General features: G+C 45.2%; 1 protein-coding gene and 1 long non-coding RNA gene across 6 annotated transcripts in view; one reads left to right on the plus strand and one right to left on the minus strand.

Moving 5' to 3' along the window:
* LOC134927304 (uncharacterized) overlaps positions 1–15,745 on the minus strand; it is a 29,662-nt gene extending 13,917 nt beyond the window's left edge. The window contains exons 1-2 of one of the 2 annotated variants that reach the window (XR_010177601.1): positions 15,675–15,745; positions 11,968–12,142 (exon numbers count right to left, since the gene is read on the minus strand). This is a non-coding gene — a long non-coding RNA (uncharacterized LOC134927304). Of the gene's footprint in view, positions 1–11,967; positions 12,143–14,154; positions 14,526–15,674 lie in introns of those variants that run through there. The other variant, XR_010177600.1, reaches the window with a different exon arrangement.
* Positions 1–18,560, plus strand: part of PLXDC2 (plexin domain containing 2) — a 1,323,386-nt gene that overhangs the window by 928,202 nt on the left and 376,624 nt on the right. The window lies entirely within an intron of this gene.

An 18,560-nucleotide genomic window follows, 5' to 3' on the forward strand; every position in this document is an offset into this window, starting at 1 on the left:
TAGAGATTTTAAACATCGGGATTCCTCTGCTGTGATTCTGACCGTTGGCATACTGAGTGCCGGGATTTCATACCCAGCATGAGTAAGTTTAACAATTTCAGCCTCTTTTTCATTGTCTTAATGGTAATTACAGGTTGAGTATCCCATATCCATATATTCCGAAATACGGAATATTCCGAAATACGGACTTTTTTGAGCGAGAGTGAGATAGTGAAACCTTTGTTTTCTGATGGCTCAATGTGCACAAACTTTGTTTAATGCACAAAGTTATTAATAATATTGTATTAAATGACCTTCAGGCTGTGTGTATAAGGTGTATATGAAACATAAATTAATTGTGTGTTTGTACACACACTTTGTTTAATGCACAAAGTTATAAAAAATATTGGCTAAAGTTACCTTAAGGCTGTGTGTATAAGGTGTATATGTAACATAAATGCATTCTGTGCTTAGATTTAGGTCCCATCACCATGATATCTCATTATGGTATGCAATTATTCCAAAATACGGAAAAATCCGATATCCAAAATACCTCTGGTCCCAAGCATTTTGGATAAGGGATACTCAACCTGTATAAAATATTGGCAATTCTATACTCCAATAGTCTATTTATTTAGGTGTAATACCTAAGCAGGTAAGGGAGAAGAAAAATAAAGTCTTCTGTAAGCTACACAGGAGGTTACCAAGCAAATTATTTCCTCGGAACAATCCAAAAGCAGCTTTACACCCTGCATTCCTGTTGGGGAACATGGGTTTTTAGAAAACAATACAGCATTTGGAGAGGAGCAGATGTTTTAAAGATGGAATGGGAAGGAGAAGTGGGCAGAGAGTAGACTTTCCTAGCAAAGGACAGAGGAGGTGCAACAACGCATTTAGTTTGTGGAGCAAAGAGAGATTTCCTTTTAAGGATATAAATATCTATAAAGAGGTTAAATATTTGCATTAAGAGGAACATTACTTGCGGATTGTATCCTGGCTATTTCCATTCCACAAAAGGACTCATCTCTGAACTAGAAAGCGTTGGGTCTCATCTTCTGATTATAATGAGAAGTGCTAGTCCAGGTGCACTCAGTGCGATACAAAAAATTCACACACATAGGTCTATTCAATTGAAGTCGGAAACTGCCGTCTAGTCAGAAAGACAGCAGTTTCCGACTTTTTTAGGTTGAACCATGATTCGACCTACAGTATTCAATGGGGCTGCCGTTTTTCCGACTTGTTGGAAAACACATGGATCGATAGATTTGCCACGGATCCACATTTTTTTGGGGATTTGCGGACAAATCCGACAGGTTTTAGTCCCGTTTTCAACATTGTCAATCCGACTTTAAAAACAGTTGGATTGGCATTGTCGAAAACGGGCAAAACCAGTCGGACATGCATCCGAAACCAGTCCGACATGCATTGAATAGACCCCAAAGTTGACAAGTGGTGGGAGGTTGGACTTTAATGTGACATTTATACTTTTGCACAGGGCAACACTTAATGATTTTCCTTCTGCCTAGGCATTTACAGGGTACGAATATAGGCATGTACACAGAAAGCACCAACCAGGTGCATTGGTGCAAAGCTAAAGTGTTTTGCACTGTGCATGTGAGTGAATTACTTTATTATCTAAGCAATTTTGGGTCTAATTTAGAGTTGATCGCAGCAGCAAATTTGTTAGCAGTTGGGCAAAACCATGTGCACGGCAGGGGGGTAGATGTAACATGTGCAGAGAGAGTTAGATTTGGGTGGGGTGTGTTCAAACTGAAATCTAAATTGCAGTGTAAAAATAAAGCAGCCAGTATTTACCCTGCACAGAAACAATATAACCCACCCAAATCTAACTCTCTCTGCACATGTTATATCTGCCCCACCTGCAGAGCCGGATTAAGGGGGGGGGCAGGGGGTACATTACCCTGGGCCCCCTGTCTTCGGGGCCCCTGTCCCTGCTGTCCCTACAGGCCGTTTGAATGCATTTTTTTTTAAATGAAGTTAACCGCCCCTCAGCATACATCTGAGCAGCCAGCACTGTGGTCACCGATCTACAGCTGCCATTGGAGACCATCACATGCAGGGAAGCAGTAGCCTCACAAAATGCAGCGGCCTCACAGCAAGATACTCTCCTGCTGGACCCGTCCTGTGCCACCTATACCCGGCGGGCTCAGATGGTACCTGCTGCAAGGTAGAGGTTGTTTTTTTCAAGTTGCAGTTGTAAAGGGGCGTGGCCAAACGGACGTGATTAGGCCACACCCCCAACTTTACCGGGATTCGTCTTCTCCTTCTGTGTCTGGTTCCTGTGGTCTTGCCAGCATTCTGCAGCGACTTCAGAGTTGGAGATGAGGGGTAAAGTGTGTGTAAGTGTGTGAGTAGTACTCTGTGTTTGTGTGTGTGGTCCAAATGTGTGGGGGTGTGTGTATGATCCAAAATACATGTTACCAAGGGACTTAAATTGACATCACCAAATAGTGTATGTATGTATGTGTATATATATATATATATATATATATATATATATTTCTCACATACATCCCCACCAAATCACCAATCTGTATTTGCGTTTTATATATATATATATATATATATATATATATATATATAGCACATTTTGCTGTCACTCGATCACTTCTTGTGGAGATATGTACCCCTCTACCCTCTCGCCACCACGGCTGTGGTCAGTATAGCAGATACAAAGACGAGCAGCACTCACAGGTCTTCTAACTATAGTACACCCTGTGACAAGTTGTATTGAAACAAAGTGTGCAGCGCCCGGCAGTGTTGGTCTCCACACAACTTGTCACAGGGTGAAGTTATAAAGGTAAAGTTGATTTTGATTGTATATTGTCCTGGCGAAAGATTTGAGGAAATTAACTAATGCATGGTGTCCTGTACCTATGATGTACTATACTTAGAAGACCTGTGAGTGCTGCTCGTCTTTGTATCTGTTAAATATATATATATATATATATATAGGATATGTGGGCATCCGCACAGCACTGTATCACTAGAAGACAACACGGTGGTGCTCAACTCCAAGGAATTTCGGGTTCCTGATAATAGTCTTTTGCAAAAAGAGGGCACTCACCAACAATTTCTTAAAAGAAGGTCAGAAGGTCATTTATTGATACATACGTAGGTCGACGTTTCGATCACATGGACTAAAATAAAGTGTGTGTGTGTGTGTGTGTGTGTATATATATATATATATATATATATAGTCTTTTGCAAAAAGAGGGCACTCAAAGCAGTGTTGTGTGGTGACAGGGCACCAGAAGCACTGCTTCTGGTGCCCTGTCACCACACAACACTGCTTTGTTGTCTTGACAAAGATCACTGGGATGTGATCGAAACGTCGACCTACGTATGTATCAATAAATGACCTTCTGACCTTCTTTTAAGAAATTGTTGGTGAGTGCCCTCTTTTTGCAAAAGACTATATATATATATATATATACACACACACACACACACACACACACACACACTTTATTTTAGTCCATGGGGGCCCCCTGCTCTTTAGTGCCCCAGGCCTCAGGGGGCCTTAATCCAGCTCTGCCCACCTGCAGTGTACTTGGTTTTGCCCAACTGCTAACAAAGTTGCTGCTGCGATCAACTCTGAATTACCCCCTTTGTTATGACCTTTACAAAATGTAAGGCAATACAGGTCACCCTTCTCTACAGCTTATCAGAGCAGGATATTTAATGTTTGGTTCCCCTTACATTTACAGGGACAACTGACAATAAAGGGAAAACCTGGCTAAACGTGCAGCTGATACTTTGATATGAACTCATATAAAGCATTAGGGTGCCGGCCTCAGCTGTATATTCCCCAGCGGCCAGTTTTAATGGAAATAGAGATCCAGCTGCACATTTTCATCTCCTTTAAGTAAAATAAAGTCTGTTACTCTGCTAGTTAATATATAAGGAGAGAAAGATATTTGCTGATCTAATGTCATTGTCATCCAGCCCAGCTAATTCTCTTTGCAGTGCTTTCATTTTCTTCAGAATGTGCATTTTCCTTAATAAGTCACAACTGAGAGGTTTTGTAATTTAAACTTCTTGTGTGCTCAGCTATGGATAACACAGCGCCAACAGAAGATAACGTCTTTTCTGATTTATCCGCCTAAAACGTGAACGGAAGGTCATTTGTTTCCATGTCTACCAATGTTTCATCATTTAGAGAGCTCAGTGAAATGATTTTGTCTTTATTTTGTGTTGCATTTGCATGTTCTGCCTTTAGGCAACAATTTGTTCTGGTGTAAAGTCAATGACCATATGAAGATGATACCTATTATCTGATAATGAGCAGTTATGCGATGACAGAGGCCCCACGCGATACCTGTGAGAAGGTGTGCGGGGATTCTCCGTCATCTCCCAGGGATCTCTGTCACCTCCCAGCGCCAGGAGGTGACGCCAGCAGTCGGTCCCGGGCTCCTCCTCCCATGCAGCCGGAAGGACCTCCGGCTGTGTTACTGGGGGAGGAGGAGTTTAGGTTCCGGGACCACGGGCTGCCTGCACACAGGTATGCCATGGGGGGGCGGGGGCAGCGTGAGTGGTGCGGGGTGGCGGTATGCGGTAAGAAGACCATAGGCTTCTATAGGGTATCGCCATAAAAAGATGGCAATACCCTTGGCTTCGAAAACCCGGCGGCCGGGGGTTAGTACATATGAAAATGTTACTGCATTTTCCATTTAGTACATCCCGCCCTGTGACTAAGTAAAGAATATATTAATGTTTTGTGCAATCTTTATTATACAAAATAGCAATACTATATACACTCCTTAAGGATTCCTCTAAAAATACATTTTAAACGATAAAAATCACTATCCTCATGTAAATTCCACCTGACAGAGGGCACCCAGAGCATATTAGGATCACAGTTATATATTCATTTATGTGGAAAATGATCGTTTTATATCATATTTATACCACGAACAGCGTTTACCTTTACACAGGCGTGTTACAAACTACTGTGGCAGAACATTTCATTGTTTTCTTAAGAGACCTATCACTGGAAAATCTCTTCAACTGGAAACTGCAGTTATCTACAGGCACAATCAATGGACTGAATACAGAAGTATAATATGTTCAATGAGGGAATTCATTAAATGCTGAATATTTGACAGCTATTCTTTTAAAGAGCCCCAGTGAAACAGTAACAATAAAAGTGAAAAAGTAAAGATTACATTCAAATGTATTGACTTTATTCTCATTAAGGGAAATGATGGCAATTTACAGCCTGCATTCGCAGCCTCCAGCAAGCATCCCAGGGATGACAGAAACGTTTATTTACGGACCTTGCACCTATATATTCAGTTCAGCCACCTTATGGTATAAGTATAGTATATTAATTTTAAGAACAGAAAATTGCTGTTACATATTGTTGAAAGAAGAGTGTGCTACTGCGCAGACTCCAGTCTTCCTGTCCTACAGGAAGGCTTCATGCCCTATCCCAAGATGGCCACTGAAATCACTACTGAGCATAAGCAGAGGCCATTTTGTCTATAGTGACTTGGTTAGCTCATATGGGAGTCCTGGATAATACTTTCTATAAAGCTTTTTCAACATAGCTGCACTGTTACCCCGTTTGCAGTATACACTCACCAGCTGCTGAGCTTTATGAAACCCCACTCCAGCTCTGCTTCATCACCAGTGTACATGTAACAATGAGTATGGCTGTACCAGGTAAATAACTGGGCTGTTCATAGTTTGGGTTATCCACTGGTGTGTGCCTATATAACTGCAATATCAACATCTGCACACACATCATTTCCAACACAAACAACCGCTATATGCTGAATCTTCATATGCATTCGATTTTGCAGGGCAGAATATTTAGTTGAATCGGTTGGGTGCCAGTTACATTCATATTACGGGGGATATCCAATTATTATTATTATTATTATTGCATTTTATTTACGCAGCACCGTACAAAGGGCATACAATAGAACAGTACAGGGAAACAGAACTTAACATTACAGTACATAAATAACAAAATGGAGTACAGGTAACAAAGAGCACCACAATTCTCAATACACAATACAGCTTAGATGTAAGTAGCGAGGGAGTAATCAGTGTACTACTAGGGGCTGGCGGCCATAGATAGATATAAGCCTTTATCAGCAGGAGAAAATGCGGGTAAAGATGATCGCTGAGTAGAAGAGAGCTCTAAGTGAAATGTGAGGAGGAGAGGGGTTTGAAAACAAGAGGGAAGAGGGCCCTGCTCTGAGGAGCTAACGATCTAGTGGGAAGGGGCGACAGACAGATGGCATGAGGTGCAAGCAAGCGGGAGGTAGCCTGATGGCAGGATGTAAGCAAAGAAAGCAGAGATGGTCCACGTATGAGGTAGGGGGTTGGAGGAGCAGCCTCAGGACTAGGTTATGTATCGGAAGGGTACGCTTGATGAATAGGTGGGTTTTCAGTGTCTGTTCCAAACTTTGCAAGGTCGGGAGAGTCTAATGGAACGGGGAACGCGTTCCGCTGAAGGGGTGCAGCACGGGCAAAATCTTGAACTCGAACATGGGAAGCAGTGGCCAGGGTAGGGGAGAGGCCATGGTCATTGGCCAACCGTAGGGGGTGGGAGGAAGTATGAAGTGAAAGGAGGTTGGAGATGTTGGGAGCAGTGGAATTAGAGATGATCTTCTATGTGAGGGTGAGGAGTTTGAAGAGGATTCTGTAGAGCAGGGGTTCTCAAACTCGGTCCTCAGGACCCCACACAATGCATGTTTTGCAGGTAACCCAGCAGGTGCACAGATGTATTAATTACTCCATGACACATTTTAAAAGGTCCACAGGTGGAGCTAATTATTTCACTTGCAATTCTGTGAGGAGACCTGCAAAACATGCACTGTGTGGGGTCCTGAGGACCGAGTTTGAGAACCTGTGCTGTAGAGGAATGGGAGCCAGTGCAGATTTTGTCAAAGAGGATTGGCAAAAGTGAAGTAGCGAGAGAGGAAGATGAGCCTAGCTGTGGAGTTAAGGACAGATTGGAAGGGAGCGAGCCACTATAACGCAATCTGCGATCGTGGCTAATGTTATCGCTGCTATCTCCCAAAAAATCGGGTTATCACACCCTGCATGCTCCAGTTTATCGATCTTATCCTATTCCAAAACGACGATAATGGGAATCGCGCAATTATTCTAGCCGGCAAAAAGGAAAAGTTGGGAAATCTGCCTGTACCCCACAAAAAGCCAAACTAACTTAGAAAAACATTATAGAAGCCTGTTAGTGACCATCACAAAACTATTTGGTGTAATTAACCTGGGTCAAATGACGGTTATATGCATTTTTTTTTTAATGTGGTAAAAATGATAGAAAGCTATTTTTTCAGCATAATATGTGCTCTCCTTAAATTTGGGTTACATAAAATGGGTATAAGTATATATTTGGGTAATTTTAGGGGACTTTTTATAAAAAGTGGAAACAGACCGACTGCTCCCACCTGCAACTCTAAAAACACTTTTCCCACTTATAAAGCACCCTAATATAACTGTCCTATACCTTGTACTGCAATTTTCATCACTTTGTCTTTTTTGTGTCCAAACATGACAAGTCATTATTGGCTAATTAAAAATAATTAAAATCTTTGTATTGCCTAATTAGTCAATTCAGGGGGGTGTCCCAGTGGTTCAGAACCAAATCCTGACAGTTTTAGCTTAAAATAAGGAATTTGCACTAATTATCACCAGCTCAGAGATGGTGAAGAGAAATCCGCGATAAACCCTATGGAGACTTATCGCCGATAATTTATCGCCGCTAACAGGATACCGAATTATTGCATTTGTGATAATTTATTGTGAAATCGTGATTTCGCTGCTAATTGGATACTCTCCAATGGTCTTTTTTTGCAGGGTGCCTTACAACATAATCAAATGACTTCAGTAGCAGAAAACAGACCTTTCATGCAATTATTAATCATGTGTACAGTATATACAGTGTATCCGGAAAGTACTCACAGCGCTTCACTTTTTCCACATTTTGTTATGTTAAAGCCTTATTCCAAGATGGAGTAAATTCATTTTTTCCCTCAAAATTCTACACTCAATACCCCATAATGACAACATGACAAAAGTTTTTTTTGAGCTTTTTGCAAATTTATTAAAAATAAAAAACTAAGAAACTACATGTACATAAGTATTCACAGCCTTTGCTCAATACTTTGTTGATGCACCTTTGGCAGCAATTACAGCCTCAAGTTTTTTTGAATATGATACCACAAGCTTGGCACACCTATCTTTGGGCAGTTTCACCCATTCCTCTTTGCAGCAGCTCTCAAGCTCCATCAGGTTGGATGGGAAGCGTCGGTGCACAGCCATTTTCAGATCTCTCCAGAGATGTTCAATCAGATTCAAGTCTGGTCTCTGGCTGGGCCACTCAAGGACATTCACAGAGTTGTCCTGAAGCCACTCCTTTGATATCTTGGCTGTGCGCTTAGGGTCGTTGTCCTGCTGAAAGATGAACTATCTCTCCAGCCTGAGGTCAAGAGCGCTCTGGAGCAGGTTTTGCTGCATTCATCTTTCCCTCTATCCTGACTAGTCTCCAAGTCCCTGCTGCTGAAAAACATCCCCACAGCATGATGCTGCCACCACCATGCTTAACTGTGGGGATGGTATTGATTAGCCTGGTGATAAGCAGTGCCTGGTTTTCTCCAAACATGACGCCTGGCATTCATGCCAAAGAGTTCAATCTTTGTCTCATAACCAGAGAATTTTGTTTCTCATGGTCTGAGAGTCCTTCAGGTGCATTTTGGCAAACTCCAGGCAGGCTGCCTTGTGCTTTTTAATGAGGAGTGGCTTCCACCTGACAACTTACCATACAGGCCTGATTGGTCGATTGCTGCTGAGATGGTTGTCCTTCTGGAAAGTTCTCCTCTCTCCACAGAGGAATGCTGTAGCTCTGACAGAGTGACCATCGGGTTCTTGGTCACCTCCCTGACTAGGGCCCTTCTCCCCTGATCGCTCTGTTTAGACGGTCGTCCGGCTCTAGGAAGAGTCCTGGTGGTTCCGAACTTCTTCCACTTACGGAAGATGGAGGCCACTGTGCTCATTGCGACCTTCAGAGCAGCAGATATTTTTTTGTACCATTCCCCAGATTTGTGCCTCAAAACAATCCTGTCTCGGAGGTCTACAGACAATTCCTTTGACTCCATGCTTGGTTTGTACTTAATTTTCACCCCTTTATTTTAAAGAGTAATATTAAAGGTTACGTTTTAAAATACTAATCATATCAATTTGAATTTAAATTATCTAAAAGAGTGCTCCAAAAAATGCAATCCCTGTCTTTCTCCGGCTTCTGCCGGTCTCTGTTTGTTTATTTGGTTTGTACTTAGACATGCACTGTCAAGTGTGGGACTTTACTGTATATAGACAGGTGTGTGTCTTTCCAAATCATGTCCAATCAACTGAATTTACAACAGGTGGACTCCAATTAAGCTGTAGTAACATCTCAAGGATGATCAGTGGAAACAGGATGCATCTGAGCTCAATTTTGAGCTTCATGGCAAAGGCTGTGAATACTTACTGTATGTACATGTGATTTCTTAGTTTTTTATTTTTAATAAATTTGCAAAAAACTTTTTTCATGTTGCCATTATGGGGTATTGTGTGTAGAATTTTGAGGACAAAAATGAATTTATTCCATTTTGAAATAAGGCTGTAACATAACAAAATGTGGAAAAAGTGAAGCGATGTGAATACTTTGTGGATGCACTGTAAGAGAAGCCTTAGTGTTCCATTACTGTCAGGAGTTATAGAAAAAAATAAATGAGGGACAAAAGAGCACATTTTTTAGCATTTTCCCATGGTCATGTCCCAATGTTTCATAATTGACCATAGTGTTCCCTCTAGAAATTAAATGGGGCAGGGCGCCGGACTTCGGGGGCATATTCGTCGCGTGCGCGCCCATGCAAATTAGTTAGATTTGGGTGTGGTGAGTTCAATCTGCAATCTAAATTGCAGTGTCAAAATAAAGCAGCCAGTATTTACCCTGCACAGAAACAAAATAACCCACCCAAATCTAACTCTCCCTGTAAATGTTATATCTGCCCCCCCTGCAGTGCACATGGTTTTACCCAACTGCTAAAAAATTTCCTGCTGCGATCAACTTGGAATTACCCCCAATATGCACAAACAGCCCCCTGTAAAAGCCTTGCATATCTGTTTAAAAGTTTAATTTAAGCTAAGAAAGGCGGGATGTGATTGGCTGACTATCGGTGGGATGTAATGGAGTCTGAGATCGCCGGAGGTACGGGATGCCGGCCGTACTCGGACAATTTTTTTAAAGGGACAATTACTTACAAAGCATGGTTTTGTCTTGTAAGTGTTTGCCCTTTTAAAAGAAATCGACTGGCAACCGACTCTATTACATCCCACCGTATATATTTAAGTGATGCGCTGGTCTACAAAGCCAAGTGGATTTCAGATCTTTAAAACTGGCAGAATGTGCTGTTTTCTTAGCAATGAAAATGAATACTGCACACCTCTGCTTAGAGGAATTTGATACAGTATAACGCTAAACGGTTCCAGTGAACTCAATTGAAAGCAGGGTCGTTCCCAGCAGCAGATGAGCCATTCAATTGTGTGGGCACCCGCTGCCGCCATCAGGGTGGGACCGTCGGGACGGTTGTCCCACGCTTGGACAGTGTGATGCTTAGTTGGTGGGCAGGCATGGAGACAGAGAGAGCGCTGGCAAAATTTCAAATGTGCCGTCAGCTGCCAGACAATTGGAGCTCACCCACTGGCAGCCTATCAGGAGCAGCCGCTCCTGATTGACTGCTGGACGTCGAGTTCCGATTGGCTGGTGCCACATTTCAAAAACCACCGGCACTGTCACTTACACTCTCTCCATGGCTGCCCTCTGTCACTCTCTTCATGGCTGCCAGGGTCCCCATGCCGGGGCTACTCAGACAGATCAGCCAGGAGCCGGTGACAGGTTTCTCTCCCAAGTGAGATGGCTGTAACAGTGGCTCTTTCTCGCCCAGCCAGCACTTCCAACTACTGTACCACCTGCCTGACTGGTGGAGATCCTGGACGTAAGATGCTTCTAATGTGGATGTGTCTGTTTCAATGTTTTTCGTAATTTGTATCTGGCTTTGTCTGTGTTTTTTATGTGGCTCTGGCTTTTTCAATGTATATTCATGTGGATCTAGCTTTATATATGTGTGTCTGGCTTTTTTTTATGTGGATCCTGGAAGTACAGGGTGCAGAACTGGGATGATCGGTAGTCTTTTCCTGCAAGGCCACGCCCCTTGCAGTGAGGCCAAGCCCTCATATTTACTATTCGCACTGGGAGCCATATTGTCTAGAAACAGCCCTGCTTGAAAGATAGAAAAACTATTCTAAGCTATTGAGAAAAATTTTTGTTTTTCAGGTTTCCAGTATTAACTCTATATCGGTAGTATGGATGCAACACACAGCAAACACTTCAAGGCTGCAGCTCAGTCTTGTTTTACGTGCTTTTACTGCATTCATTGCCCTTAGCGTAGGCATAGCATTTCTGATGGCTCTCAATACATGCGTTGCCCTTGAGGGCATCTATTATACTCTTTGGTACATTCTGTGCAGAAGACGAGCATGCCAATATAAACATCAGCTGCCAATGAGATAATTGCATGGTGCCATCTCTGTAAGGTGCAGGCTGCTATTATACAGTAGGTGAAATGTTTTCAACATTGGAAGTATAAATCAAACACAAAATACAGCCCTTTATATGTGGTATTATGCCGTGTTTTGTCCAAAGAAACAGTTGGCAATACTGCGACTCGAATTAAATCTTCTAATTAATCAGGATTACTTATTTTCTAAATTACAACAGATGTTTCTTTATCTAAACCTTGGCCTAACTACCCACATTGCATTTTGCATTTCAGTTTCTTTGTACACAGATGGAAGGTTTTATCCTCATAAACTCTGCATTGTCCATGGAACAATTGTAATACAGGGAATTTATCCTTTGTAGACCGAACTTGGCGTTCCGTTCCACCTTACCTGGCAGGGCTGATGAAGTTTGTTTGGTTGCTCCTGTGTGGGTTTCTGCTTTTGCTTCTCTGTGTTTCAATGTGGATGCTTGAAATCCCAACATACATCTGAGAGAAACCGAGCGGCATTGTTAATTCTCAGAACAGCCTTCTCAGTTGATCTCTGTAGTAGCTCATTTACTTATCTGTGCGAGGAAAACATTGATATTTTCAATAACCTTCACGCATGGTTGTTTGCCTTTGCAAATTTAAATCAAAAGTGATATCTTAAAATTAAATGTCATCACCAGAGTATAGTTATGTATTTCTGATGGTTATGCATAGGTTAACTTCAAAAGCAATACTGAATTCTAATATAACTAAAAAGAAGGGGATCTTAAATGTACGAAAGCCCTTGTTTTTGTTCACTGTGGGCTGTTGTACTAGTTTCGTGTTACTGGTATATGTAGATTCAAACAATGGGGCTGTTCCAGGGTATTACATTGGGGCTAATTCAGACCTGAACGTATAGCACACACTAGCGTGCGCAGCACATTTTATTAGGGGGTGCACTGTCCGAGGGGTGTGTCTAGCACCGCCTTTTGGGCATGTCTAGCACCATCTATTGATGGTCAACGCTTATAAAATATCCACCCTTGTACCAACCCTAATAAAGCAGATACGTTGTCAGATGTTGTGGTCTGCACCAAACAAACACCCCTGATGGCACTCACTGCAATTACACTGTTCCTCCTCAGCCTGGGCTGGCTCCCCCTCTCTTTTCCCTGCAAGCTGCAGCAGCATACTTACAAGTCGGTAACTAAACTGACAATGACAGTCGCAGACTAGTTACTGCTGCTGCTGGAAAAAACGAGTGACGTGTCAATGCTGCTGCAGACCGCCTGCCAGTATTGAACGTGTCTTCCTAAGAGGAACACTGGCTGCATGCTGCTCCTCATCAGTGGCTGGCGTTGGCATAGCATAGAAGGAGAGAGGTGGGCATGTGACGGGTGGGCATGCGAGCAGCATGACGTAATCACGTCACATCAAACTGTTTTTGTACATGGAGGTGGAGCCGGGAGTTTGAAAGCCGGTGGCAGTGGCACCCTTGATTAACCCAGGTGTCCAGTCAGTAATGCAGTCCTGACAGGGTGCAGCACAGAGGGGCCAGTAATCTGCCTGCTCGGTGATTGCTGCATCAGGCATGCGAGATCGGGGTGCCAGACATTAGGGGGTGCCTGTGCGCACCAGGCACCCCCCCTGCGCACACCTATGATAGCACATCTACGATCAGTCACACTGACATACGAGGGGACGCCCAGCACAGGGCTACTCCGCCCCGCATGTGAGTCCCTGCCCCGTCGCACAGCGGCGATACTTTTGTACTTGAAGAGTAGCTCCCCACCAGCGCACTGGCAGGGAGCTACTTGTTGCTGTGAGGTTCGCAGCGGTGGCATGTGACGTTACACAGCCGCCGCAGCCCTCCCCCTCCCCCCCCCCCCAACGGTTCGGGCACGCCTGCATTGCCCAGACTGCGCCCCCTAAACAGTGGCCAAATGCCGATGGCCCGCTTAATCCCACCCAGCGACCGCCTCTGCCTGTCAATCAGTCAGAGGCGATCGCAAGGCTTAGACAGCCGTCGGCTGCCTGGCATGCGCCGGCGCACTGCGGTGCTTGTGCATGCACAGTTCAGACTTGATTACTGCTGTACCATGAATCAGGGGCACTACATGCAGTGTAATGTAAATAAGATTGTGCTACTGTGTAGTGTCATTTGAATTGGGAGTACTATTGTGTTGCTTATGGGAAGTAAGGCACTAATTTATATTTTGCAGGGGGGTACAGAAAACACTAGCACTGACCCTGACTTCGCTTAATGTGAGGGGGGTGGGGGTAGATGGCGGGGTAAATGAATTCCACCTCCTCTCCGGTACCACTTTTAGCCCTGAGTAGAGCCTTATTTAATGTTATGCCCCATATTAGTGCCCTAGTTTATTTTAGTAATCGTAGTAGTGCTTATGTTCACCCTATGTCACATTTCAGAGCTGCCAGTACACATTATGCTACACAGTACCCCCAATTCACATTATTATATATAGTGCTCCCCGTTCATATTGTAACTCATTATAGTGCCCCGGTCGGGTTCATATTATATAACATTAAAATGCCCTACAGTTAATTTTCTACCACACTACAATGAGCAGGTCCAGGGGCATACCTAGATATATTGCAGGCCCCAAGGAAAACGTTTGAAAGGATTGTATATAACACATAAAACTGTGACAGGGAAGGTGGGCCCCTCTCAGCTCTGGGCCCCATAGCAGCTGCACTGCCTGCACCTATGGTAGCTACGCCCTTGCTCCTTGCTGTGTGTGTAATATGTCTCTCAGCTCATCTACTATACGTTCCAAGCTCTAGTAACTATGGTTTGATGCGGCTGAGGGGACTCTGGCAGGAAACAGGAATTTGATGCTAATCAGTGGCGGCTTCAGAGGTGAGGCTGCAGCACAGTCCAAAGTTCAAATAGGAGAGCCTCAGCATCTGCCAGTGAGTCAGTTTGGGATGACAGTGGGTGACAGTTGGTGGCAGTTGGCGTGGCTCCCCTGCAGCCCCACCTCTGTAGATACCGGCAGAGGCGTAACTAGGGTTTTTGGAGCCCAGGGCAAGATGTAAAATGGCGCCCCCCCCCCCCCCCCCAAAAAAAAAAGCACACAAAAAGAGGCATGTGCGCGCGCGCGCACCAAAAAATGGGCGTGGCCACACACCAGAAGGGGTGTGGCCACGCTCCAGAAGGTTACATTGCCCCACAGTGCCAGTTACATTGCCCCACAGTGCCAGTTACATTGCCCCACAGTCAGGCTCGGACTGGCCCACAGGGGTACAGGGGAAACCACCGGTAGGCCCCACTGCCTGAGGGGCCCTCCTCCTCTAGGGATCAGGTTCTAGACTGTGCACTTGAATGATATATTATACATATGTTACCTTATACTGCACAGGACTATGGTGTATTCTCTACAGTACATTGCTGTCATTAATCTGGCACATTATCATGCATGCACTAGCATTAATTACTATATAAATTATCAAGGAGTCCAGACCAGGTACTCTGACTATAATGGTTAGCCAAACCTCTGTGGTGGCTGGCCACACCCCCTTTGGAGGCTGGCCACACCTCTAATCATGGGCCCCTATCACTGCATACCCCCGGTGGGCCCTTCATGCTCCAGTCCGACACTGCCCACAGTGCCAGTTACATTGCGCCACAGTGCCAGATACAATGCCCCACAGTGCCAGTTACATTGCCCCACAGTGCCAGTTACATTGCCCCACTGTGCCAGATACATGCCCCACAGTGCCAGTTACATTGCCCCACTGTGCCAGATACATGCCCCACAGTGCCAGTTACATTGCCCCACTGTGCCAGATACATGCCCCACAGTGCCAGTTATATTGCCCCACTGTGCCAGATACATGCCCCACAGTGCCAGTTACATTGCCCCACTTTGCCAGATACATGCCCCACAGTGCCAGTTACATTGCACCACTGTGTCAGATACATGCCCCACAGTGCCAGTTACAATGCCCCACAGTGCCAGTTACATGCCCCACAGTGCCAGATACATGCCCCACAGTGCCAGATACATGCCCCACATTGCCAGGCCCCACTCAGTGCCAGTTACATGCCCCATTTGGTGCCAGATACATGCCCCACTGTGCCCCCCCCCCCCGTTCACTCACCGGCCGCTTATGTGAGTGGAGGAGAGCGCATCGCAGCGCCTCTCCTTCCCCTCACCGCCTCTCCTTCCCCTCACCGCTCCGTCCAGGTCTCCCGTCCCGTCTCGCTAGCCAATCAGAGCTCGCGGACCGGCAGCCAATCAGGAGCCGGTCCGCAAGCTCTGATTGGCTAACGCCGGAGACCGGACACAGCAGCGCTGCTGGCAGCGGCGGTGAGGGGAGGGAGAGACGCTGCGCTCTCCTCCCCTCACATTTAGGGTTGACGGGGGCGAGTGGGGCATGATGCCCTGGCCGCCGGCAGCGCCCCCTCTCCTGAGCCTGCCAAGGCGCCCAGGGCACGTGCCCCACTCGCCCTACCCTAGATACGCCTCTGGCTACCGCTGATGCTGGTATGCAAATGTGTGGCTCCCAGATGTGGGCTTTTAAAGCCTATCTTTCCATTAATACAGCAGGTGCAATGAGATATCTATCCCTCATGCTGTTTGGGCAGCCTTTCCTAATGTCTTTAGAGCTGAAGCCGGTAGCTGGGCAAATTAGTATTTCTTTATAGTTTACCTCAGTCAGCTATCTCCAAGGCGGCTCTCACCCCACACACCGGGACTCTCAGCACTTTCTCTTTCTGCTATCATCTGCTCCTCCTCTTTAGGAATACCTGTGTATATCTAGAAAACTTAATAAATGTTTATATATGCACAGTGATGCCCCATATATATCACTACAGGTGCTTACATTAATGGTGTTTCTGCTGCGGGGTACACTGGGCTCCACAAGGATAGACATTGGGTGTAGAGCAGAATCTTGATCCGAGGCACCAACAGGCTCAAAGCTTTGACTGTTCCCAAGATGCATAGCGCCGCCTCCTCTACAACCCCGCCTCCCTGCACAGGAGCTCAGTTTTGTAGTTGGTGCTGCAGATAGCAGGCACATAACAGAGGGGCTGCTCCAGGCAGCCCTAAGAAGAGCTTTTTGTGAAAAAAGTGAAGACTACAAGGGCAGCAGCAGTGTGTGGATGTCAGGAGACATTCACTGCTGCAGCTCCATCTCTCCCCAGCGGCGCTGTACACTCCCATGCCAAGGTTGCCGGGTAACTAGTAACTACAGCGGGAGGCTCCGGTTTTCTTCCTGTTAGACACACACGACTGGGGCTCTCCGGGATCGTGTGGCCGCGCTTCGGGAGGTGGTGAGTGGGTCCTGTTCTCGGGACCCACGCTGTATCGTGATCCGGTGCGGCCGGTGGGAGGCGGCCCGCACTCGCTGGCGGTGGACACTGTGGCATACAGGTGACCCCACTAGGCCACCAGGGCAAGGGTACAGGTCAGGTTTTCTCTCATAAACCTATTTATATGGGCCCGCAGTACCAGGTGGTTAAGCCAGCAGAGGGGATAAGGCTTAGACCTTTAGCCCCTCCCCCAGCCCCAGGGCGCCATTTACAGTAAATTTTCCCACCCTGGAGCTGCATATCTGTCTCTCCCTCACTCCCAGTCAGTGTTTGGGCGCCATTTCTCTCAGCTACACTGTTCCTGGGACTGCTTGGGCAAATCCTCCTTTGTAAAGCCGCCTGATAGTCAGCGCTGTGACTTTACAAGACACCTAAGTATTCTACATGTCATTTAGACAGTGATAGTTAAGAAAAAGTGCATTTAGTCAGGGTTCTCTGGTACAAGTACCCTGTGATATACATCCAGTTTTTACTGTGCAGTGTTATATCTATTGACTACATAGCTATATATAAGCTAGTCCAATGCAGTATTATTGTTTGTAATAACCTCTGCATTGTACAACTGTGACTATATGTGTGTGCATTAGCTTGCAGGGTGAATTTCATTTTGTGTCTCTCACTCAACTGGCTATCCCTATATTCTATAACCTGAGGGGGCTTGGTGCGTCAGGTTTATAATACTGTAAAATAGGATATTCACAAGATATACTCTAATTGTATTTTTCTCTGTGATTTTAGTCACCATATCTCTCCTGTATCCTTGCTTGTGCTGACTACACTGCGCAGGGGTTTGGGCAAGAGGTATTGGGGGTAATTCTGAGTTGATCGCAGCAGGAATTTTGTTAGCAATTGGGCAAAACCATGGGGGTAATTCTGAGTTGATCACAGCAGGAATTTTGTTAGCAATTGGGCAAAACCATGTGCACTGCAGGGTTGGCAGATATAACATGTGCAGAGAGAGTTAGATTTGGGTGGGTTATTTTGTTTTTGTGCAGGGTAAATAGTGGCTGCTTTATTTTTACGATGCAATTTAGATTGCAGATTGAACACACCCCACCCAAATCTAACTCTCTCTGCACGTTATATCTGCCCCACCTGCAGTGCACATGGTTTTGACCAATTGCTAACAAAATTCATGCTGCGATCAACTCAGAATCACCCCCCATGTGCACTGCAGGGGCGGCAGATATAACATGTGCAGAGAGAGTTAGATTTGGGTGGGGTGTGTTCAATCTGCAATCTAAATTGCAGTGTAAAAATAAAGCAGCCAGTATTTACCCTGCACAGAAACAAAATAACCCACCCAAATCTAACTTTCTCTGCACATGTTATATCTGCCTCCCCTGCAGTGCACATGGTTTTGCCCAATTGCTAACAAAATTCCTGCTGCGATCAACTCAGAATTACCCCCATTGTGCTGCTGACAATTGTACTGTGTTACCTGATATTGCAAGTTATATCATGTCTGCTTCTGAGGGTAACGGTTCTGGGGCTGAACACACTACCGGTGTTGCTGACGCCACAGATCCCTATGAGGAGAATATAGCAGCTGAGGGCTCTGGTTCTGGGGGCTCCTTGCCCCCCAGTGGGACTGTGGCAACGGGGGTCCATAATGACCCGCCGTGGGCTACTTTCTACACACTTCTGAATATGCAAGTTACTAAACTAAC

Source organism: Pseudophryne corroboree, chromosome 5 (genome assembly GCF_028390025.1).
Source record: "Pseudophryne corroboree isolate aPseCor3 chromosome 5, aPseCor3.hap2, whole genome shotgun sequence".
Taxonomy (NCBI): Eukaryota; Metazoa; Chordata; class Amphibia; order Anura; family Myobatrachidae; genus Pseudophryne; species Pseudophryne corroboree.